Source organism: Zalophus californianus, chromosome 8, assembly GCF_009762305.2.
Source record: "Zalophus californianus isolate mZalCal1 chromosome 8, mZalCal1.pri.v2, whole genome shotgun sequence".
NCBI classification, from domain to species: Eukaryota; Metazoa; Chordata; class Mammalia; order Carnivora; family Otariidae; genus Zalophus; species Zalophus californianus.
Window position 1 is genome coordinate 52064158 of NC_045602.1, and position 12645 is coordinate 52076802.

At 39.1% G+C, this 12645-nt stretch overlaps 1 protein-coding gene and 1 pseudogene across 2 annotated transcripts in view; both read right to left on the minus strand.

Moving 5' to 3' along the window:
• Positions 1 to 12645, minus strand: part of ZNF638 (zinc finger protein 638) — a 130228-nt gene that overhangs the window by 98621 nt on the left and 18962 nt on the right. The gene's annotated exons all lie outside the window — the stretch shown is intronic.
• Positions 4883 to 5453, minus strand: LOC113937076 (annotated as a pseudogene). Its single transcript, XR_004820237.1, has one exon. The product of XR_004820237.1 is annotated as a transcription factor BTF3-like (transcript).

Below are 12645 nucleotides of genomic sequence, written 5' to 3' on the forward strand. Positions count from 1 at the left end.
CAAGTATTTTGATCATATAAGCTCTGAAATATAGACATTCTTGGGGCACCTGGGTGGCTCAGTCGGTTAAGCGTCTGACTTCAGCTCAGGTCATGATCCCGGAGTCTCAGGCCACTCCCCCTGCTTGTGTTCCCTCTCTCACTGTCTCTCTCTCTCTCTCTCTCTCTCTCTCTCTCTCTCTCTGTTAAATAAATAAATAAAATCTTAAAAAAAGATTTTATTTTGAGATTGAGAGAGAGAATGAGAAAGAGAGAGACAGCATGAGAGTGGGGAGGGTCCGAGGGAGAAGCAGACTCCCTGCTGAGCAGGGAGTCCGATGCGGGACTCGATCCCGGGAATCCACTATCATGATCTGAGCCGAAGGCAGTCGCTTAACCAACTGAGCCACTCAGGCACCCTAAATAAAATCTTTAAAAAAAAAAAAGAAAAGAAATATAGACATTCTTAAACTTTCTTGTCCTTGTTTTCATCAGGAAACATCTGATCTGAACCGCCTTTCCCAAATCTATTAAAAAAAAAAAAAAGGCATTTTAGAGCTCTTTTGCCATCTTGTGGTCTTTTGCAGTATTGCTACTGAAAACTTCAAACGCCCCTGGGCTGGGCTCCAGAGAAAATGTCAATGCCAATCTTAGGGCTGAGAGTGTGCCTGCTTTTGATCATTTTGATTACCTTCTGTGGGCTCCTAAACTTAGCTCCATCTTTTTAAAAATGTGGTAACCAAAACTGGGCACAATCCAGTCAGTCTATCTATGAAGTCCCAGACCAATGCTGGCTACCTGCAAAATCTTTCTGAGAAACGCTATCCCAGCAAGCCCCTTTGGGGGGGGAAGTCTGTGTGACTTTTCACAGTTGTAACAGTTGCAAAACAGTTCATGCTGAATTCATTCTGGGTCTCCTTAGTCTAATCCAGTAACACATTGCATCAAATCAGAATTCTTAAATCAGTACCCTATTTCCTCCTCAGGGCTGGTCTCCCCCTCAAGGCTATTTCCCCTTCCCCTTTTCTGGAAGGGAAGAGGGACAGACTGGCACTGGGGAAACAGGGCAAGTGCCAGGAGAACACTTCAGGGTGAGGCTCACAGAAGACTGATGAATCCTGTAGGCACATGGACATTTCCTGGCAGCTCCTTGGTGTTGGCAACTGAGAGCCTAACTTAAAGCCCAGATAAAACTCGAGTGCCCCCACCCTAGGGGGCGGGGGTCAAACTGCTTTTCTGCCTTGCTTAGGGTCAAACTCATCTTTGAAAAGTCCTTAAATTCTTTAATCAAATACAGCATACACACTTCTGTATAATCAATCCCAAGACCTCTACTTCTCCACTCAGCTTTCTTGTGACCTTATATTATTTCTTCTTTTTTTCCTCTTATGTTCCCAACTTGAGACAGTAATGATCCCAACCCCTGTCCCACCCACTTCTGTTTGAAGATCTTTAAGGGTGGTTCTTTGCTTGACCCAATAACTCAGGAACTTCTGGCATGTCGTGGGTGAGGGCCAAATATATTAAAAATCCTGCAATGTGTGTGACACCCTCTTAAAACAAATAGTCCTACACAATGGTTAAGAAAACCACTACTGTTCACTTGGCTGGCCTCCTGTATTATGCATAATTCTTCTTTATAAATGTCAATAAAACCCTTAAAATTATTTGGATGCTAGTTCCATAGACTGTTACAGGATGAAGTATATCCTCACAACATGGGAAAAATGGCTTTCTACCTATATGCTTTAGTTGATTTTGAGTAACTTAAGTGAATATGTGATGACATTCCACTGTATCTATTCCTCTACCCATTTTTATTTTTATTTTATTTTATTTTTAGAGAGGGTGGGGGGGGAGGGCAGAGGGAGAGGGAGGGAAACTTAATGTTAAATCTGAAGAGATCATGACCTGAGGCGAAATCAAGAGTTAGACATTTAACTGACTGACTGAGCCACCCAGGAACCCCCTACCCATTTTTAAACATGCTGTTCTGCACCTTGTTTTTGACTTAACAATAATTCTTTGAGGTTATTTTATATTAGTACAAAGAGCTCTACCTCATTCTATTTTTTTTTTAATTTTGTTTATTTATTTGACAGAAAGAGAGAGCACAAGTAGGCAGAGCGGCAGGCAGAGGGAGAGGGAGAAGCAGACTCCCTGCTCAGCAGGAGCCTGATGTGGGGCTCGATCCCAGGACCCTGGGATCATGACCTGAGCAGAAGGCAGGCTCTTAACCGACTGAGCCACCCAGGTGCCCTCTACCTCATTCTCTTTAGTGACCACAGAATACTTCATTTTATGGAGATAGCCTAGAATTTACTTAACCAATCTTTGTGGAAGGATTTAAGTCAAAGAGCCATAATGAAATGTATGTTTTGAAAAGGTCATTCCAGCTGATAATTGCCAGGTAGCATTCACTGTGGAGAAGGGCTTGAAGATTTACAATAGTTGATGTGAGGATACCAGCAAGAGGATACTACCACAGTATTCCTGGTGAGGAGTAATCTCTTTTTATTGTTGCTCTGTAATAATTCCTCAGCAGGACTGAATCTGGGAAAGAAGGGAGGGAGGAAGGGAGGAAGGGAGGGAGGGAGGGAGGGAGGGAAAAAGAAAGGTAGGTTTACTTTGCATTTCCCTATTCACTAAAGACACTAAGCACATTTTTATATGTTTACTGGCTATTTGGGTAGCTGCTTTTGTGAAGTCCTATTTAAGTCTCTTGCCTATTTTTCTTTTGGGTTGTTTACCTTTTTCTTATTGACTTGTAAGCATTGATTTTAATGTAGTCCAATTTATCATTCTCTTTACAATTAGTGTTATTTGCATCCTATTTGGAAAAGAAAAGTCTTTTACTGTAAAAAGGTTATGAAGATTTCCCCTATATTATCACCCAGGAACTTTATTGTTTTGCTGTTGACATTGAAAACTACCCCATCTACTTTGGGACGCCTGGGTGGCTCAGTCGGTTAAGCGCCTGCCCTCGGCTCAGGTCATGATCCCAGGGTCCTGGGATCCAGTCCCGCGTCAGGCTCCCTGCTCAGCGGGAGCCCGCTTCTCCCTCTCCCTCTGCTGCTCCCCCTCCTTGTGCTCTCTTCTCTCTCTCTCTGTCAAGTAAATAAATAAAATCTTAAAAAAAAATAAAACTACCATCCACTGGAATTTTTTTTTTAATAGTGTGAACTTGGGTCAAGTTTTGGTTTGGTTTTTAATTTTGTATCTTTATTTCTTTCTTTAGAAAATAATATCTGATTGTCTCGGCACCATTTACTGAAAAAATTAGTCGTTTTTCCTCTTCTCTTTAGAGTCAACTTTGTCATGTATCAAGTGTCTGGATATATGGGCGTCTGTTTCTGGGCTCTCTATTCAATTCTATTGATTATTTTTTCTGTCTTTCCATATTTCACTTTCAAAACTGCAGCTTTATATAAGTCTTGACAGGCAGCACGGCTAGTCTTTCCTCTATTGAAGATTGTTGGGGCTCCTTTTAGGCCCTTTGCATTTTCATGTACACTTTTTGTTTTGTTTTGGGTTTTTTTTTTTAAGATTTATTTATTTATTTTAGAGAAAGAGAGAGAGAATGTGCGTGCATGAGACAGAGCAGGAGGAGGTGCAGAGGGAGAGGGAGAGAGAGAATCCTCAAGCAGACTCCTTGCTGGCTGCAGAGCCCAATGCAGGGCTTGATCCCCGGACCCCGAGATCATGACCTGAGCAGAAATCAAGAGCTGGCCGCTTAACCAACTGAGCCATCCAGGCGCCCCTCCATGTACATTTTAGAATCAGCTTGTCAAGTTCTCAAAAAGACTTATTGAACTTTGGGTTGGGATTGCATTGACTCAATAGATCAGTTTGATAAGTGAAATCTTTACAATACTGAGGTTTCCAATCCATAAACATAGTATATCCTTCCATTTAATCAGAAGTGCTTTAATTTGGGGGCACCTGGCTGGCTCAGTAGGTAGAGGATGCAACTCTTAATCTCAGGGTTGTGAGTTAGAGCCCCATGTTGGAGATGGAGCCTACTTAAAATTTTAAAAAAAGGTCTTTAATTTCTCACAATAATATTTTATGGCTTTATGTATTCATATAGTATATATACACTATGACAGATGTATTTAATATTCCTGATGCTTCTTTTTAAAGGAGATATTAGTTTATTGACTACACTGAAAGTGAGCAGCAGGCAGGACAGCAGAGGGGAGGCTGTCTGCTATTCCTGATGCTTTTGAAAATACTATATTTTTATTTATTTATTTTTAAAGATTTTATTTATTTATTTGACAGAGACACAGCGAGAGAGGGAACACAAGCAGGGGGAGTGGGAGAGGGAGAAGCAGGCTCCCCGTGGAGCAGGGAGCCTGATGCAGGGCTTGGTCCCAGGACCCTGGGATCAAGACCTGAGTCGAAGGCAGACGCTTAACAGACTGAGCCACCCAGGCGCCCCTTTTCTTTTTTTTATTGTGGTGAAATACACGTAACATAAACTTTACCGTCTTAACCATTTTTTTAAAGTAGGTCCCACGCCCAGCATGGAGCCCAAAACGGGGCCTGAACTCACAATCCTAGGATCAACACCTGAGCTGAGATCAAGAGTCAGATGCTTAACTGACTGAGCCACCCAGGTGTCCCCCCTCCATCTTAACCATTTTTAAGGGTACAATTCAGTGGTACTAATGCATTCATATTGTGTACAACCATCACCACCATCCATCTCCATAACTCTTTTTTTTTCCTAAGCAAAGAACTTTATTAACCTTGTTTCAAACTTTATTCCCAGGCTTCTTCAGCTTAATTAGCTGCAAAGAATGAATTGTGTATAAGCAAAAACTGAAAAGAGCTGTAGTGTCCAAGGGGCGTGGGCTTAAAAATATTAGAGATCTAGATTTTATCAGATCCATGAACAAAATTTTAAAAAGCAGTCATAATATAAAATAGCAGCTCCCAGTAACTTCTTCAAGTTTTATCTTCTTCAGAAGTTGACTCAATTCAGTTTGCTTCATTGTTGGAAGCTTCATCAAAATTCTCCACAAGATCTGGAACTTCATCATCATCATGCTCTCCGGTAGCAAGTGGTGCTTTTCCATCCACAGATTGTTTGGGCAGAGCTTCAGCCAGTCTTCTTAAACTAGTCGGACTGTCTGCACCAAGTTGGTTTAAGATACTGGGTAGCATTTCTGTCAGCCGCTTTGTCTCAGCATGGCCTGTAATGGTGAAAGTGTTTGCTGCCAGCGATGCCTTAACTTTGGGGTTGTTAAAGTGGATCACCATTCCTTGGTTTGTGAACATAGTCACTTCTTCAATACCAGAGATATTGTTTACCCCTAACTTCTTTAAGGAGAACTGAAGTTTTTTATCATCTGCTGTAGCTGTTCTATGAACCACCTTCTTCTTTCAGCAAGCAGTTCCTTTCCCACCAGTGCGCACTTGTGCTTACAGTTTGGTGAGATTCTCCTGGTTCAGGATAGTTTCTTTCATCTTGTTGGAGCGGAAATGGGACTGCGCGGGGGAATAGGGTTGGCGCTCAGGGGGTCTCGGGCAGACCAGCTGAGATTAGGTGCACACACAAGGGGACACAAGATGGCAGCCCCATCTCCATAACTCTTTTCATCTTGTAGAACGGAAACTCTCTACTTACTAAACAATAATTCTCCTTCTCCCCTCCCCCTAATCCTTGGCGACCACCATTATACTTTCTGTCTTTGTGATTTTGACTACTCTAAATATCTCATATAAGTGGAATCATACAGTATTTGTCATTTTGTGATTGGCTTATTTCACTTATATAATGCCCTCAAGGTTTGTCCAGGTTGTAGCATATGCAGAATGTCTTTCCTTTTTAAGGCTGAGTAATATTCCATTGTACATATCTATCGCTTTTTGCTTATCCCTTCATCTGTTGATGGACACTTAGGTTGTTTCCATGTTTTAGCTACTGTGAGTAATGTTGCTATGAACATGGGTTTACAAATATCTCTTCAAGACCTTGCTTTCAATTCAATTGGGTATATACCCAGAAGCAGAATTGCTTAGCCGTATGGTAATTTAAAATTTTTTTTGAAAAACGACCATACTGTTTTCCACAGCAGCCATATCGGTTTACATTCCCACCAACTGTGCACAAGCGTTCCAATTTCTCCACATTCTTGTCACTATTTGTTGTTTTCTCTCTCTTTTTTTTTATTGTAGCCATCCTAATGGGTGTGAAGTAGAATCTCAGTGCATTTTGACTTATGTTTCCCTAATGCTTAGTGATGTTGAGTATCTTTTCATGTGTTTATTGGCCATTCACATATCTTCTTTGAAAAAATGTCTAAGTCCTTGGCCCATTTTTGAATCAAGTTGTTTTTTGTTGTTGAGTTTGTTTTATATATATTCTGGGTATTAATCCTTTATCAGACATATGATTTGTATATATTTTCTCCCATTCTGCGGGTTGCTTTTCTACTCAGTTGATAGTGTCTTTGGATGCACAAAATTTTTTATTTTTTTATTTTTTTTTAAGATTTTATTTATTTATTTGACAGAGATAGAGAGAGAGAGCACAAGTAGGCAGAGAGGCAGGCAGAGGGAGAGGGAGAAGCAGGCTCTCCACTGAGCAGGGAGCCCGATGCGGGACTCAATCCCAGGACCCTGGGATCATGACCTGAGCTGAAGGCAGCCACTTCATCAACTGAGCCACCCAGGCGCCCTGGATGCACAAAATTTTTTAATCTTTATGAATCCAATTTGTCTATTTTTATCTTGTTACCTGTGCTTTTGGTGTCATATCCAAGAAATCATTGCCAAATCCAATGTCTTAAAGCTTTGTCATATGTTTTCTTCTAAAAGTTTTATTGCTTTAGGTCTTACATTTAGGTCCCTGATCCATTTTGATTTAATTTTTGTATATGGTGTTAGGTAAGGGCCCAACTTCAACCTTTTGCATTGTGGATATCCAGTTTTCACAGAATTATTTGTTGAAGATACTGTCCTTGCCACATTGAATGATCTTGGCACCCTTGTCAAAAATCATTTGACCACATATGTGAAGGTTTATTTCTAGACCCTCTATTATATTCCATTGGTCTATATGTTTGTGTTTATGTCAATTTCACACTATCTTGATTACTGTAGCTTTGCAGTAAATTTTGAAATCAGCAAGTGAGTCCTCCAGATTCTTATTCTTTTTAAAGATTATTTTGGCTCTTCGGGATCCCTTAAGATTTCATATGAATTTTAGGATGTGTTTTTCTGTTTGTGCAAAAAACATCATTGGCATTTTGATTGCATTGATGTGTAGATCATTTTGGGTAGCATGACTTTTTTTTTTAAGATTTTATTTATTTATTTGAGAGAGAGAGAATGAGAGATAGAGAGCACGAGAGGGAAGAGGGTCAGAGGGAGAAGCAGACTCCCTGCTGAGCAGGGAGCCCAATGTGGGACTCGATCCCGGGACTCCAGGATCATGACCTGAGCCGAAGGCAGTTGCTTAACCAACTGAGCCACCCAGGCGCCTGGGTAGCATGACATTTTAACAATATGACGTCTTCCGATCCATGAACATGAAAAATATATTTATTTATTTGAGTCTTCTTTAATTTCTTTCAGTAATGTTTTATAGTTCTCATTATACAAATCTTTCACCTCCTTGGTTAAGTGAATTCCTAAGTATTTTGTTGTTTTTGATGCTATTGTAAATGGAACTGTTTTTTATAATTTCCTTTACAGATCGTTTGTTGTTCATATATAGAAATGCAGTTGATTTTTGTGTTTTGACTCTGTATCCTGCTACTTTGCTGAATTCATTTATAGAAGAAAAATTTTTTATTTTTTAAATATTTATTTTAGAAAGAGAGAGAAAGAGAGAGAGAGAGAGTGCACATGAGTCAGGGGAGGGGCAGAGGGAGAGAATCTTTAAAGCAGACTCTCCACTGAACCAGAAGTCCCATGTGGGGCTCAATCCCATGACCCATGAGACAATGACCTGAGCTGAAATCAAGAGTTAGACACTCAACCAACTGTGCCACCTAGGCACCCCTAGAAAAATCTTAAGTTAAACTTTTCATAACTGTAGATTCATATGTAGTTGTAAGAAATAATACTGAGAGGTCCCCTGCGTTCCTTATCTAATTTTTCCTAATGGTAACATCTTGTAGAACTATTATACAATATCACAACCAGGATACTGACAGTGATACAATCTAGATACAGAGCATTTCCATCACTACAGGGATCCGTCCTATTACACTTTTATACCCACATCCATTTCTGTCTTGCATTCAGCTCCTTCCATAACCTGGGGTAATCACTAATTTGCTCAACATTTCTATACTTTGTCAGTTCAAGAATGTTATATAAATGGAATCAGATGGTATGTTATCTTTTGGAATTGGCTTTTTTCATTTAGCTTAAGTGTCTGGAGATCCCCCTAGTTTGTTACATGTACCAATAATTCAGTCCTTTTTATTGCTGAAGAGTGTTCCATAGTATGGATGTACCACAGTTTAACATTTTTTTAAAAAGTAATCTCTACAACCAACATGGGACTTGAACTCATGACCCTGGGATCAAGAGTCATATGCTCTACCAACTGAGCCAGCTAGGTGCCCCTGGACATACTACAGTTTAAATATTCACCCTTTGAAGAACATATAGGCTGATTCCAGTCTTTGGTTATTACAAATACAGCTTCGTGGAACATTGGTGTATATGTTTTTGTGTGAACAAAAGCTTTCATTTCTCTAGGACAAAAAAATACCCAAGTGCTATTGGGGTTGTATGGTAAATGCATGGTTAAATTTATAAGAAACTGCCAAATTGTTTTCCAGAGTGACTATGCCATTTTACATTCCTACCAGCAAAATATGAGTGATCCAGCTTCTCAGCATCCTTGCCAATAATTGGGGTTTTCACTATTTTTTAATTTTAACTATTCTGATAATTGTATAGTGATAACTCACTGTGGTTTTAATTTGCACTTCTTTAATGGCTAATGATGCCGAACATTTATTTCATGTGCTTACTTGCTATCTGTATTATCCTATTTGTTGAAATGCTTCAGTGTGTCTTTTGCCTTCTTTCTTTCTTTCTTTCTTTCTTTCTTTCTTTCTTTCTTTCTTTCTTTCTTTCGAGAGACAGAGAAAGAGAGATCAGTGGGGGGGGAGGGGTAGAGGGAGAGGGAGAATCTTAAGCAGGCTCCCTGCTCAGTGTGGAGCTTGATGTGGGACTCAATCTCACGACTCTGTGATCATGACCCGAGCCGAAATCAAGAGTCGGACACTTAACCAACTGAGTAATCCAGGTATCCCTCTTTTGCCCATTTTCTAATTTGATTGGTTTTTCTTTATTAATTATTTGTTAGCTGTTGTTTAACTCACATATTTTTTTAATACTTTATTTATTTATTTGACAGAGAGAGAGAGCACAAGCAGGGAGTGAGGCAGGCAGAGGGAGAGGGAGAAACAGGCTCTCTGCTGAGCAGGGAGCCCTATGCAGGTCTCCATCCCAGAACCCTGGGATCACGACCTGAGCCAAAGGCAGCAGCTTAACCAACTGAGCCACCAGGTGCCCCATTAACTCATATTTTTGCCAGTGGGTATGCAATTTCTTTAGCACCATTTGTTGAAACAGCTATCTTTCCTCCATTGAATTGCTTTTGTGTCTTTGTAGAAAATCAGTTGGGCATATTTGTGTAGGTATCTATCTGGGTTCTCTATTCTGTGTCATTAATCTATGTGTCTATCCTTCTACCAACACCACAGTCTCGATTACTATGGCTATATACAGTAACTCCTAAAATCAGATAGCCTGACTTCCCCCATTGTATTCTTCTTCAAAATTGTTCTAGCTCTTCTAGTTACTTTGTTTTTCCATATAAACTTTAGAATAATGCTGCTTATATCTACAAAAATATTATGGAGATTTTGATAACAATTGCATTAAACCTATATTTCAATTTCGGGAGAATCAACATCTTCACTATGTAGAATCTTCTAATCACAGAATTTCTCTCCAAAGAAGTATTTAGATCATCCTTGATTTCTTTCATCAGTGTTGTCATTTTCAGCATACAAGTTCTGCATCTTTTTTTTGTTAGAAGCACACACAAGTGTTTCATATTTTTGGAGCAACCTTAAACGGTATTGTATTTTAAGTTTTGGTATCCATGTGTTCACTGATAGCATTCAGAAATACAATTGATTTTTGTATGTTTTCCCGTTATACTGCAACCTTGCCGAGCATGTGTATTAGTTCTAGTTTTTCTGTTGATTCCTTGAGATTTTCTATGAAGACAATTATGTCATATGCAAACAGGGACAGTTTCATTTCTTCTTCGTTGATCTGTATGTCTTTTATTTTCTGCAATAACTTCCTTCGCTGTTCTTATTCCCCATCTTACAGAGAAAGCTTTCAGTCTTTCACCATTAAGTATGATTTTATCTGTAGGCTTATCTTTACCACACTGAGAAAGTTCTCCTCTCTTCCTATTTTTTGAGAGTTTTATGAATGGATGTTAAATTTTGTCAAATGCTAAATTTTGTCAAATGCTTTTTCTACATTGATTAATACGACCATGTGGTTTTTCTTCTTTACCTTGGTAATATGGTGAATTAGTTTGATTAATTTTCAGATGCAGATAGAACCCTAGAATAAGCCCCATTTGGTTATGGTATATAATTCTTTTTATGTCTTGCTTAATTCCATTTTCTTTTTTTTTTAAGATTTTATTTATTTATTTGACAGAAAGAGACACAGTGAGAGAGGGAACACAAGTAGGGGGGAGTGGGAGAAGAGGAAGCAGTCTTCCTGCCAAGCAGGGAACCTGTTGTGGGGCTCGATCCCAGGACCCTGGGGCCATGACCTGAGCCAAAGGCAAACGCTTAACGATTGAGCCACTCAGGCACTCCTTAATTCTATTTTCTAATATTTTGTTAAGGATTTTGTATCTATATTTTTGAGAGTTATCAGTCCGTACTTTTTTATATTTGTCTAGTTTTGATATCAGAGTAATATTAGCTTCATAAAATGAATTAGAGGGGAAATAAAACACATGATAATCTCAACTGATGCAGAAAAAATACTTGACAAAATTCAACATCCTTTCCTGATAAAAAAAACACTCAACAACTAAATAGATTGGAAGAGTTAAAATTGTTAAAACGTTAATAATTCTCCCCTCCCCCATTCTCTCTCTCTCAAAATAATCAAGTAAAATGTCAATAATTCCCAAAGTGATCTACACATTCAGTGCACAGGCAACAAAAGAAAAAACATATAGATTGGACTTTATCAAAATTAAAAACTTTTGTGCATCAGAGGACAGTTTGAACAAAGTAAAAAGGTAACCCACAGAAGGGGAGAAAATACTTGCAAATTGTGTATCTGATAAGGTATTAATATCCAGAATATATAAAGAGCTCCTACAACTCAAAAATAAAACACCTAATTAAAACAATGGGCTAAAGACATAAATAGACATTTCTTCAAAGAAGAATACAGATGACCAATAAGCACCGGACATTAGGGAAACACAAACCAAGTAAGATACACTTTTTATGCATTAGGATAGCCATTATAAAAAAAGCAAAACAAAAACACCCTGAAAATAAAAAGTGTTGATGAGGATGTGGAAAAATTGGAACACTTGTGCATTGCTGGTGGGAATGGTACAGTCACTGTGGAAAATAATATGGCATTTCCTCAAGAAAGTAAACAGAATTACCATATGATCTAGCAATCCCAATTCTAGGTACATACCCAAAAGAACTGAAAGCAAAGACTTGAACAGGTGTTTGTACACTATGGTTCATAGCAGCATTGTTCACAATAGCCAAGTGGTAAAAACCGAAACATTACCCTCAGGTAAATGGATAAGCAAAATACAGTATATACATACAATGGAATTTCATTCAGCCTTTAAAAAGCATGAAATTCTGATATATGCTACAACACAGACGAATATTGAAGACATTATGCTAAGTGAAATAAGCCAGCCACGAAAGGGCAAAAATTGTATGATTCCAGTTACATGAGGAACCTAAAGTAGTCAATTCATAGAGAAAGAAAGTCAGAAGAGTGGTTATCTGGGGCTATGGAGAGTGAGGAATGGGTAGTTATTGCTTAATAGGTACTGAATTTCAGTTTGGGAGATGGAAAAGCTCTGGGGATGGATGGTGGTGATGGTTGCACAATAATGTGAATGTGCTTGATGCCACTGAACTGTACACTTAAAAATGTTGAAAATGGTAAATTTCGGGGCTCCTGGGTGGCTCAGTTGTTAAGTGTCTGACTTTGGCTCAGGTCATGATCCCGGAGTCCTGGGATTGAGCCCTGCATCAGGCTCCTGCTTCTCCCTCTCCCACTCCCCCCGCTTGTGTTCCCTCTCCATCAAATAAATAAATAAAATCTTAAAAAAATGGTAAATTTCATGTTATGTACATATAATAAAAAAGTCGAACACACAATTTCACATACAAAGTCATATACTCAAAGATATTTTTTTTTCCTCTAGTGGATTACTTAACATGAAGTAACCAGACAAGAATAATTGCTTGGCCATGTCTCAAAACTTGCTTTCCTTCTGATCAACAGTTCTTGGGATGCCCGCTCTGACTTCCTGCTCAAGGATCCGTCTCACGCGGGACCTCAACAATTAGTAGTTGTCATTCAAGGCAGTCAGCTGACGGCA